The following is a 13800-nucleotide window of genomic DNA, read 5'->3' on the forward strand; positions in this document are numbered from 1 at the left end:
ATGGCTTAGGGCCATTTACTATAAATATATTATGGTCAAGATCAATTGATGTAGAACGTCTTAAATAATGCTAAAGGAAATATAAAATAAGGCCTGGATGTCAGATGAAATAAAGGTTACATAAACGTAAGAAATTAAAGTTAAATTATTTCTAAATCATACTTTGTGTATGACCTGGATATTGTTGAAATAAGTATAGAATCCAATTCTAAATAAATGAGAAGGTTTAGTTTATACAGTCTATAGGATATGCAAAACTCTTTCTTCTTCAGTGCTTTCAAAATAGAATCCATGAAAAGCAAATCAATTTTTGGCTCAAGAGAGAATGTGCCTTTCTCTTGAAATTTTGGAACATTAACCAATCAATATCATTTTGGGATGTCCTTTTTATCTTCATTACTCTAATGCAAGTGTCCTGAAAGTTAAGCAATATTAAAGAAGAGAAACTGAACACACTATAATGAAATTTTACTGAAGGCAAAAGCTTATTTCAGTGGCCACTAACTGGTTAACATCGGTTTGTTGAAATATAGTAACTTAGTTATTCTTGCCTTGTTTCCAAAATGATACAGAGCAGCAATAGGATTTCATGAGAATGTGAACAAAAAGAGAAGTAACTATTTTTAAATGAATAAAAAAGCGATAGTCCCTTTTTATAGGAATCCAAAAGCAAATCTTATGTACCAAGGTTATAACTTAAATAATATTTTGTGCTAAATATCGTCTCTTCTTTCCCAATGCAGCTTTAGCACTGGTATATAAATAAAGAAAGAAAAATTTATTTTGGATTCACATAATATGTACTAAGATAGACAAGAAAATTTATTTTGATTTATAAATGTTTTCAATGTAACAGATTTATCTGAGCAGATATTTACTGTATTTGTCCCCAACTTATGTTCAAAAATTGTTTAACAATTTTTGCTCAATAAATAAAAGAATTTTGTCATTTGATGTCTCTGAGACCAGAGATCTCTTCCATCTAAGTTTACATTATTTACTTCTTTATCAGGAAAAATTTAGAGAGAGCAAAAAATACTAGGAAATGAGGAATCTAAAGCACAGACACCTTCTTCCTAATGTAGTCCCCTCACTAAGAAGATTGACATACATGTGTTGTAATTTCCAAAATAGAACATCGATTGCTTAAGAACACAGACATGATCCTTCTTTGTAATTAGTTGATTTCTGACAAATCAGCAAGTATCTAAGAATAACTTAATAATCTACTAACTAAATTAAAGGTAAAATAAAGTCTACTACTGACTACTAACTATATATGGATCCCCAAATTTCATCAAGTGAAGTCAACTTGGAGACCTTGGGTGAGTCACCTCACCTCTGTACAACTCAGTTCTGTCAAAATTAAAATAACAGTAAAACAATACCTACTCTTTGGTTTTTATAAGACTGTAATCAGATGTATACCAAGGCTCTCTGTCAACTAAACGCACTGTATAAATAAAAATATACATTATTATTTACCAAAATGGCAAATCAGCTCTCTACCTATATACTCTTAAGTAAAACTTAGGGTAACTAATGATTATTTCCTCTGTTTTAGAAAGGAAATGGAATTTGAGATTGAGAGCACTTGAACATAAGAATATAGATTAGAAATCCATAATTAAACCTAGAGAAATATATATACTATATCACATATTCCTGAAAAAAAGATTTGATGATGTTTATACACCTAAATAAATTTTAAAAGGGACAATTAAAATATAAATGAAAAAAAAAGACTCCAAAAAACAGGAAATAGTCACATTTCCATAAACTGTTATGACTTATTTAGTATAATTGGTATTCAAATTCCATCTGAGCTTTAGTAAAATTGTTGCTATGGGCAGATTGAATGATACCAATTTCCCACAGCTGGTGTGAACTTTGTCATGAAGGGTATGCAGCTGTATGCCCTTGTACATGATGTTGCAGAGTTTTGCACACTCTCCAATCATTCTTCTCCACTTACCTACAATCTTCTGTTTCCAGTCACAATTATAGTTCCTCCACAACTAGAAGATTAGCTTACCCTGGACTTTATTTTGATGTAGGTTGTTTAACTCTATGTCCCTCAAATTTATTCTGTCTAATCTGAAAATATCTGTTTGTTTTCATCCATTATCCCCTCCTTCCCATACAGAGTTAGAGAAAAATATAAAATCTCCTCCTGTTTTCCAAGACTAACTATCCACTATGATCCTGACACTCTTCTAGCTTCCTTGTTCTGTCAATCTTCTCTCTATTATATTTCAAACTCTCCCTCTCCACTGGTTTCTTCTTCTCAACTCAGTAAAATATTGATCTTTTTTATCTTACAACTATATTTCCCAATTTCTTCCTAACCTAAAGTAGAATCAATCCAGAAGGTAAACAGAGTTGATCTTGGGTATCAGCAACTTATTGGCTACCCACATCCTCCATCCCAACCCAAGTATCCAGCTTAAGTCACATTTTTTTATACCCCCTTCCAACTGTATTTCAATATAATACATTGTGTTATTGTGCAGATTTTCTCTGTAATATTTTTGCTTTAATTTATTCCTGTTGGTTCCTTCCAAAATCATACAAATTTACCCTTTGATTGCTCTTTATTATTGACATTGTCTACTAATTGGTCTCCCCACCCTTAACTTCTCTGTCTCTGATTTATCTTTTACATTATTGCAAAAATAGTTTTCTCAAATTACATTTTTCATCTATTTTTTTTTTGTAAATATCTCAGTGCCTGAGAAATAAATTATCTCCAAGGATTTAAAAAAATTCTAAAATATACCCCAAATAATTTTCCAACACTCTCCCTATAACTGAGTTTCACATACACTCACTTTACAATTGCAATGGCAACTCAATAAAATTGAACTGTGTTTTCCTGCCTCTGTGCCTGGAATTATACTTTTTGATAACAAGTTCATTCTTTTAAACTTCTCAAATGCCAATGTCTTTGATGCATCTTTAAAGATTCCTTTCAAAGTCTTCCTCTTCCAGTACGTCTTCTAGGTTCTCCAGCCAGAATTTTTCCCCATCCTTCAATTTTTCAGAAGACTTTATGTTTTTCAGTCAACATTTACTGTCTATTGTATACTTCTTTATCTATGTATCTTTTCTTGGCTGGCAGATTCAAGCTCATCTATATCAGCCATCATGCCAATTTTTTATCTGTCTCATTTCTCATCAAATCCTTTTGTTTTGAAAATACTTAGGGTTCAACTAAAACTAAATGAATGTTGACTTTTTATGTATCTACATAATAAAGAATAAAAAAAAATTCTTTCCTCTCACATCAAAACAAAAGTTCACACTTGCAGCATGTTTGAGCACACAGATACACACAAAGAACCCAAGAGATCTCATCAACTTAAGAAGTGGAATATTGTGCCCAAATGATGTTTACATGGTGGGTGAAAAGAGAGTACTGGATGACAGGAAGGATGACAAGTCAAGTGAACCAAATCTGAAGTGGTTATTTTTACAACCTGAATAATCTGCTTTCCATATGTTTCCTATAAATCCTAGGAAAGGTACTATAACCATGATCTTTGCATTAGAGTAGAACACAGAAAGATTCACCTCTTAGCAGGAATAAATTTAGAAATATAGAAATAAGAGGAAAGCTTTTTGGCAACCTTTCCTATAAGTGTGTGTAAAGCTGAAAAGCCAAATGGGGAGAGGAGTCTGTTAACCTTTGTCACACACCACATGCAAAGTAATCACACATCATAATGCTTTCATATCATATGTTTGTTTCACATTCTCGGATATGGCACTACATAGTTAAGCTTCCAACAGCTGGAGAAATTATAGTGCAGCAATGGTCTACCCATAGGATTCAGTGCTTCCTTTAGAGTTCTTGGCTTCAACAGCCTCAGACAGATAAAAAGCTTTATGCTTGTAAGTTGATTCCAGACTGTGACCTAAATTGATTTTTCTTACATAATTAAAAAAAAAAAAAGTTTTAACTATTTTAAGTCAAAGGAATCCTATACAATCTAAGTTGGGGAAAGTAAGGTAAGTTTACTTACTTGTTGGTGGTGTTAATTCAAATTTTCATATTTCTAATGTATTAGTTTGTCTTTCCCTTTTGGACCATTGATCTTCGCTGTCCCTCATTTCTCTCACCTTAAGCAGGGGAATATGGGCTATCGTTTGGGGAAAAGATATTTTAAGTGATTTGTTCACATCTAAAAGAATGATTTTATTACTATCATCCTCAAATATTTACCCTCTTGGTAATTTTCTCAAGATAATGTCTCCTTTATTAAAAAATAAATAAATAAGTACTTTTTTTTACTTAATTTGTATGGTACTCTAGTTACTGGTCTTGAAATACATATTGCCATGAAAACAGAGCACATCGAAGGTATTAGCATTTGGGCTTCTTTGTTAATGAGAGAGAACCTATTCTCCTTAGTAATTTTACTCCAAAGCTGACTAAGGCCCTTGTTTTTGACTCCTTATTTATCTCATTGGCTAACAGAATTCTTAAGAAAAGAATAAGCAAATTGCTAATATATCGCTGTATGCCTTTTGCTAGTTGTATTGGAGAAGTAGTATGATAGGAAGAGCACGTTTGGGGCATGATGGTCTAGTTTTGATTTATTTCCATCTCCTTTTCATTTGCTGTGTGATATTGAACAAGTAACTTAGAAAACTTATTTTGCATCTATTTAATCATCTGTGAAATGAGGATAATAAAACTTACTTTCAAGTTGTCCTAAAGATTTAATAATATGACATGAGTAAAAATGTCTAATACACTCATTAAGTAGTAATTCTTTTTTTTCTTCTTCCCCCCACCCCATTATAAGTTTAATTCAACCACTGTTTTACCTTTAGATGGATTACATGTAAGGACCCGATTTTAATTTTTATCCCACATCTGGTTCCTGTACCCAGCTCTGTACTATATCTATTTCTAAAGCTTTGTTGCTTTTTGCCATTTAAAACATAAATGCTTATTTTAAAAATATATGTGATGACAGTATACAAGTCACTTAAATCTACTTCAGTTAATTCTCGTAACAGTTTTTCAAAATAGGTATTATTTATCTTTAATCTATAAATGAGGAAACCAAGATTAAAAAGGCTAAGTGACTTTTATAATACCACAAAGGCTAAGAAAGGTTAAGTGGCTTCTATAATACTATAACATGAGTAAGTAGCAATTCTGGGAATTGAACCCAGGTTTTCCAATTTCAAGCTTAGTGACCTTTCTCCTTTTCCATCCTGGCAGAAATTTACTTTACATAGTTTTCCTCCTTTCTCTCTTTAATATACTTCTATAATGTCCATGTTAAACCGAATATTTTGCCCTAGTCAGCTTCCTCTTTCTGCTTTCCTCCAGGAACCTGGCGAAAACTCTGCTTGTTTCTGTAGACAGGAATCTTTAATCATAGTTATGTTGAGGTATTTAACAGACTTTTAACTGGCAAAAAATATGTCAAGCCATGGTATTTAAGCCAATTCAAAAGGAAAAAAGTGCTTCTCAATTATACGAAATAACTTTTTGGATAAATGGCAGAATATTGTATTTTTAAAAAACACAACAATTTAGGATGCCATATGAGTATTATCTACAAAGAAAATACATTAAATCAATGGTGGTAGAAAGAACATAACATTTTTTTACAAATAACACTTAAAATTAGCAAACTTGCAAATAAGGTTGTGGCAAATATTATTAAGTAAGTAACCAGGCATAAGCTTCAGGGAAGAATAAAGAATGTACAATATGGAATTAGAATGTGTGTGTAACGCGTGTTTTGATCACCTCTGTATGGCTTCTGCATAGTTTTTGTTAAAGAAATGTAGCCTAGTCCTATAGTCATTGGGAACAAAAAAATGAATGAAAGAGAATAAGAGAATGATAAGGGGAAAAAAGAGAGAGAAAGAAAAAAAGAAAGACAGAGGGAGGGAGGGAAGGAATGAAGGAGGGAAAATAAAGGAGAAAGATAAGAAAGAAACTAAGCTATTGAAGGAACATCCTCATCAGGAACAGCATGAACAGAACTGGATTACTGATTATATCAGTATCTATGATTTTTTGAGCATTCTATACACTGGGGAAAATTTATATATAGATATATTAATAAATAACATATCACTAAACTTTCTAAAAATTCTGAAAAATAGATTTTATTATCTTCATTTCTAATAAACCTATAAAATATGCTTCATTATTTTAGATAAGAAAATAGTCTCAGTGAAGTTTAATTATTTACCTAAAATCTCACCATACATTGCCAATGCAGTGATTTGGAGCTTCCTCTCTGTTTATTTAAAATGAATGTTTTTGTATAACAGACAATCTTTCCACTAAAATAAATAATGCATCCCTTAACAAATAGTAGGAACACTAGGAACTTTTCTTAAGTCATTAAATATTAAAGCATATTATTTCTAAGTATCTTTATTATAAATATTCTTTTTAAAAAATAATATCCTAATAATGTTAGTAGCAAGAAATTATAAAAGACTATGAAAGTCACCTTTGGCTGAAAGAAGAGACTGTACATTTGATTCCTTACTACCAAACCACACAATAAACTGTAATGTTATGGAATACAAAAAAAGCAGAAAGTCAGTGATTTCAGCAAATAGGACAGGAGAGAAAATAAACAAATAAAATGAGTACTTCTCTCCACTCATCACCAAAATGTTTAGTTTCAGACATTCCTATTTTGAACCCTGAGAATAGGTTTTTATAAATATAATTTATAAGTAAACTCTGGAACATCCACAGGATTGGATTGCCAAACCATGAATATGATCATAGAGAAGGATCATTAAAACAATAGAAAATTGTTAGTAATATGTTGAGTTAAAAATGGCAAAGTACTAAAAATACAGACTGTAACCCCAACTATGTCTAAATTTTTTTAAATTATATGCATAATAGACAAATTGATAATAGTTTGAAAAGATATAAACAAAATATTAACAGAGGTTATATCAGGATAATGTAGTTATGCATAATTTTAAATTTCATTTTGTGATAGTTTGAATTTTCTAAAATGTATATATAAATTAATTTTGTGTAACAAAAGACAATAAAGCTTATATCAAAAGTCAATGTTTACTCAGTTCTATTTTGGATGCTGATCATTTAGATATGGCTCATGCATTTCCTTCAGTCGGGGAGATGCCACCACCAACTGACTGACAAGGAAAATAAAAAGAAACTCTTTTTTCAAAATAAATAAATAAATAAAGGAGTCCCTTTTTGGTTGTCAGTATGATCACATCAGACTCTAAGACCCATGGAGAGAGATATTTCATTTAGACTCTTTGCTGCGCACAGAGCTACCGGAGCTATGCACACAATTATGATCATTGACAGTCACTCAATCTCTTTCTCTCTCTTCTGTGCCATTGCTGCCCTGTGCTGCCTCAGCAGCATATTTAGGTTTTCAGTTGTCAATCATGATTCTTTTATATTCCTGCAAAATCATAAACATTCATAATATAAAAAGATGTCTGGTGGGACAAAGTTTTTGCTGGACAACTGCATTCCTTTCCCATGTGAGTCACTCTGCAAATGTCTAATATACCAAATGTTCCATAATCCAATCAAAGCAAGTTTCCTTGTTTTAGTTTCCATGTAATAAATTTCAAACACTCAGCTCCTTTTTGAAGAATATTCAACGATTGCTGCACAACTTCCTGAGACAGTCTGAGATTAAACCAGGAAACCAATCAGAAAAAAACAAGATCCCCTTTGCCCTTCTATATCAAAACACTACAATCCATTCTCTAACTGTCCCCAGGAGTAAAATCTTCATTAACCTGAAATACACACATTGCCATAAATCAAAGCAAATATCTATCTCTGCTTTGCACATTCTGTTTTAGGCTGAGTGATCAATCTCACTTACCACTTTCCCAAAGAAAATAGCTGTGTTTTGTTTTGGTTTTTTTCAGTGTTTCAAATGTAATTTTCAGAGAATTTGAAAGCTGAAGAAAAGCAAAATAAGTACTTGATTAGCACTGTAATGAATAGGCTTTTAGTGAACTTAAAATTAAATCCTAAGTACAGTGTGTGCATATGTGTGTCTCTGTGCGTGCATGTGTCTGTGTATACTTTCCCTTCATAAACCAAAATGACCTAGGAGATATTTACTATCCAAGAGATCAACTTTGAAAGAAATCTCTGGAAGATAACCTGAGGAGTGTTTTAAGAATTCTTACTTAGGGAATGAAAAATAGATCGTTTCAGGAAGTTCTCATCCCACTGCCAAGGCCAGTTGACCAGATAGATATGTGGCTGGCCATGTCGACTAATAAAGTCTGGAACTAGATTGTGCCCTTGGAAGTATATTAACTGTTCACCTTTTAGTTTCACTACCAGATTTCTTCATACACACACTTCTTACGAAGTTGAACAATTTACTATACCTGGAATTGTGTGAATTGTTAACCTTAATTGACAATGGGAAATATTCATTTTATTCTGGAATTTTGTTTCTTTTTTTTCAAAGAATTAATCAAATATACACAAAATCAACAACAACAAAAAAACTTGTCAACTTCATAATTTAATTTTTTGTGTGCTTAGTCTTATATTTACAGATTCAAATGCAGTGTTTTAATACAAGACTGCTCCTGAAAAAATGAGCCAAATATTCATAATGCTATTTATTTATTGTTCAAAATAAATGTTTCAAATTTCTGATGTTTTTAAGTACAAAACGATTAGTGTACAATGTATTCCAATAAGTGTTGTGAACAGAAGCAGTTAGGACTTTGATTATATGTCTCATCTCAGAAAATCACCTTCAGAAACCTAGAGTGCCCTAACTTGAGAATAGGGCACTATTTAAATTACATTAAAAACGCAAGGAAAATGTAGTTACAAGGTAAAAATGTAAGAGTAGTAATTACGTGGTCTATGTTAGGGCAAAGGCATGAGACAGAGTCACAGAATGAAACTCGATTAGCAGAGGTTATAAAAAGAAATAAAGAAACACTTATTCTAAGTGCCTGAGAATCAAAAGAATGTCACTGAAGAGTATAAGTCCACTATTTAATAGGAAAAGGGAAAATTACAGACTACGAGAAGGCCAACGCATTTAATTGCTCCTTGGGTTATTCTTTTCTAAATACTAATAATTGTAAAAGGTTGCTTAATGTGATAATAGTTACCAAGGTTGAAGAGATCAAAAGGCAATGTCAGAAAGTAATAGATTGAGGTGAGTAAACATTACTGTGAATGTATTAATGGTATCCTGAGATGTAGCAAAGAAGAAAATGCATCTAATGCTGAGGTGACTCTGAGATTATTGGATGATAAAAATAAATAGAAAATATATATTTCTATTTCAGTGGTCAAAAGACAAAACATTAAAGTAAAATCTTTAAAATTGATAATTGTAAAATTATTCAATTAAAAATGTTTGTTAAATGTCTATCATATTTCTAGGATAGACTATGAACTGCAATGAATCTCTAATACAAATATGACTTATCTCTACTCAAGAGGATTCATTGCAGCTTTGGCGAGTAGCTAATATATGTGTATGTAGTAATTAAGAACAGTTATGATGAATATGTAAACAGTAATGAAGATATTCTAATCCATATATGACCAATGATCTATGATATCAAATTATTTTACTAATATAACACTACTGATAACTCTAACCATGTCAACATTCAGAGAGTTGAATGATTCTATTCTACATTCTAATACTGTTGCAAAATTTTTTTCAAGAGAGATTTTTGCAGGGTTCAATTCCCTAAGAAAAAATATGTGTAAATAAATATATATTGATGGACTAGAACAGATAAATATACATTCTGACTTTCTCAGATCACAAAATTCTATATTAAAAAATAATAAGCAGATGCTTTTTTAACTTCACATATCTATATTCCTTTAAACTATTCAAAGAATCAAGAATCTTAAAATGAACTTCAAAAAATATGACCCAACTATCAAACCTTATAGGGGATCAATGTATATATGTTTTTAAAAAATAACTCTTATTTAATTACCTATAAAACTTTAGACCAACAATTAATAATTGTGTATTTACAGCACTTCTAAAACTTCTTCAGCTTACTATTTACATATAGCCTATAACTGAGAGCAAAGCCAACCATGAGAATAATAAAAAACAGTGTTTTGGTATCTTATGACTACAGCAAAATAAATCAAAAAGTCTCTGGTACAATGAAATTGAAACCTCTGTAATCTTGGATAACCTATAAATAAATAAAAATAAATGTAGAAGTAAAAACAGTTGCTACTTTCACCAAAAGCAGTGTCACTGTTATTTTAAAAATTATGCAAGACTTTAAAGAGTAAAATATACAAGAGGAAATAGTATGAACAAATCAAAATCCAGTAAACAATTAGATAAGACAAGACTTCTCAAGTAGATAGTTTTATAGGTAAGTTGTTTTCTACTTCTAATAACACTAATGAGTAGCATTAATCTGAGTAAATAGGTGGTTTAACTTAATAAATGTTATTAAAATACATTTTATTTTTCTCAAATTATGTAAAAATTTTATGCATATTAATTAACTTATAAAAATTAAGAAATCTCTTTTAAAATCCCCAAAACATTCAACAAAATGTTGGCAAACCAATTTCAGCAATACATTAAAAGGATCATACACCAAGATCAAGAGAGATTTATTCCAGAGATGCAAGAATGTTTCAACATCTGCAAATCATTCAATGCGATGCACCACATTAACAAAATAAAAGATAAAAATCATATGATTATCTCAATAGATGCAGAAAAACCATTCAACAAAAATCATAATCCATTTATAATAAAAACTCTCAACAAAGTGGATATAGAGAGAATATACCTGAACATAATAAAGGCCATAAATGACAAGCTCACATACTCAATGATGAAAAGCTGAAAGCCTTTCCTCTAAGATTAGGAACAAGATGAGGATGATCAGTCACACTACTTCTACTCAGTATAACACTAGAAGTCTTAGCCAGAGCAATTAAGTAATAAAAGGAAATAAATGTCATCCAAATTGGAAAGGAAAAAGTAAATTGCCACTATTTGCCAATGACATGTTATGTATAGAAAACCCTAAAGACTCCATCAAAAAACAATTAGCACTATTAAATGAATTCAGTAAAGTTGCAGGAGATAAAATCAATACCCAAAAATCTATTGCATTTCTATACACTAATAATATAAATAAAGAAAACAATCCATTCACAATTGCATCAAAAGAATAAAATTCATAGGAATGCATTTAACCAAGGAGGTGAAAAACCATATATTTAAAACTACAAGTCATTAATGAAAGCAATTGAAGAAGACACAAATAAATTAAAAGATATTCCATGCTCATGTATTGGAGTAATAAATATTGTTAAAATGTCCATATTACCCAAAACAATCTACAGATTCAATGCTATCCCTATCAAAATTTCAATGGCATTTTTCAAAAAAAAAAAAGAAAAAAAAGAAAAAAAAATCTTAAAATTAGTATAGAACCCAAAAGCCAAAGCAATCTTGAGAAAGAACAAAGCTGGAGGCATCATGCTCCCTGATTTCAAACTATATTACAAAGCTATAGTAATTAAAACACTATGGTATTACCATAAAAACAGACACATAGATTAATGGAACAGAAGAGACAGCCCAGAAATAAATTTATGCACATATGATCAGTTAATTTACAACAAAGAAGGCAAGAATATGCAATGGGAAAAGGACAGTCTCTTCAATAAATGATGTTGGGAAAACTAGACAGCCACATGCAAAATAATGAAACTAGACCTCTATCTTACACCATACAGAAAATTTAACTCAAAATGAATTAAAGACCTGAAATCGTAAAACTATGTTAAAAAACATAAGTGGTAACCTCCTTGACATAGATCCTGGTGATGATTTTTTTTAAATCTGAAACCAAAAGCAAAAATAAATAAGTGGGACTAAGTCATACTAGAGAGCTCTCTACAGCAAAAGAAATCATGAACAAAATGAAAATGCAACCTACTTAATGGGAGAAAATATTTGCAAATTATGTATTTGATAAGGGGCTGATATTTAAAGTATATAAAGAGCTCATACAACTCAGCAAAACAGAAAATCCAATTAAAAAACAGGCAGAAGATCTAAATAAGCATTTTTCCAAAAAAGACATACAGATGACCAGCAAGTACATGAAAAGATGCCCAACATCATTAATCATCAGAAAAATGCAAATTAAAACCACACTGTCACCTCACATCTGTTAGAATGGCTCTCGTCAACAAATTAAAAAATAATAAGTGCCGGTGAGGGTATGGAGAAAAGGGAACTCTTATACATTGCTGGTGGTAATGTAAATTTCCATTATGGAAAACAGTATGAAAATTTCTTAAAAAATTAAAAATAAAACTAACATATGATCCAGCAATTCCACTTTTAAGTATTTATCTGAAGAAAATGACAACACTAACTCTAAAAGATATGTGCACCCCCAGGCTCATTGCAGTATTACTTATAATAGCCAAGGTATGAGAACAACTTAAGTGTCTCTCAATAGATGAATGAATAAATTGTTACACACACACACACACACACACACACACACACACACACACACACACACACAGAGGGATATTTTTCAGCCATAAAGAATAATGAAATATTGTCATTTGCAACAACATGGATGAATGAATGAACCTCATGGGCATCATGCTAAATGAAATAAGTCAGACAGAGAAAAACAAATGATCTTTCTTATATGCAAAATCTAAAACAAACAAACAAAAACAAACAAGTTCTTAAGTATATTTATTTTTGAAATTTCTTTTTTTACCCTAAAAAATTTTTCTGATTTTTAAAATCAAATCCTCATGGCATATTAGAAATAGAAAAAATCATTTAATGGTGAACTACTCAAAGCAGCTCCATTATAATTAGGAGAAAAAGTAGCAAGGCAATCACTATTACTGCTATTTAAAATTATTCTGTGTATTCTAGCCAACATATGGTTCTTATTGGCTGAACCTGTCGCATTTAGTTGTAGTCTTTATTGATTGATTGATTGATGTCTAAATCGTCTCAACTTTGGCAACTGGTCACTCTTTCTATTTGTCTTCTGTGTCATTTTGACTTGGCCATATTAGTTTTTGAACATATTTGCTTTCTGCCTCAAAAAGCTGTTACATACCCATTTCATACAGTCTTGTCTTAAAATTGTAATCAATCATTTCTCCAAGAACTCTAGTACTTCTACTGGAGAATGGTAAACTGGTATTGTTTCTTTCATATTTTTATACACACACACATCACTAATGTTTCTTACTATGTGTATTCTAATTTTTAGGAATGTAATAATGTTTTATTAAATATATTTATACTAATTTCTTAATAGATCATCTTTAGTTCCCTCTCTTTTCAGACTCTACTGAATCACAATAAGTTCCTATATTTCTTCCCTAGTATCGCATTTAGACTGATTACCTTTAGTCTCAGGTTACATCTGTGAAGTAATAATCAGGGAGCTTATTCTACTTTCCATGGAATCGCCCCATTCTATGCTTATACTTGTTGCAACATTAATTCTGTCATCTCTATGCCTACTACCTAGTCCTAGGTATAAAGTTAAATTTATTATATGCTCATCAATACTATCATGGCAAAACTTCATCAGTTATTTCTCTTGGATAGCTGAATCCTATTTTCTAGTTGGTTCTTCATAACAGTCACATGGGAACAACATTCTCGAAGTTCCTCCATGTCCATAAATGTTTACCTATAATCAAAGAACTCTAGCATCAATACTACAATATCTTAATAATTTTGCTTTAATATAACTTTTAAT

General features: G+C 31.0%; 1 long non-coding RNA gene across 1 annotated transcript in view; it reads right to left on the minus strand.

Annotated features, from left to right (window-relative positions):
* Positions 1–7913: 7913 nt before the first annotated feature.
* LOC111744338 overlaps positions 7914–13800 on the minus strand; it is a 7683-nt gene continuing 1796 nt past the window's right edge. The window contains exon 2 of the long non-coding RNA XR_002782119.1: positions 7914–7956. This is a non-coding gene — a long non-coding RNA (uncharacterized LOC111744338). The remainder of the gene's footprint in view (positions 7957–13800) is intronic.

Source organism: Pteropus vampyrus, unplaced genomic scaffold (assembly GCF_000151845.1).
Source record: "Pteropus vampyrus isolate Shadow unplaced genomic scaffold, Pvam_2.0 Scaffold133, whole genome shotgun sequence".
NCBI lineage: Eukaryota > Metazoa > Chordata > Mammalia > Chiroptera > Pteropodidae > Pteropus > Pteropus vampyrus.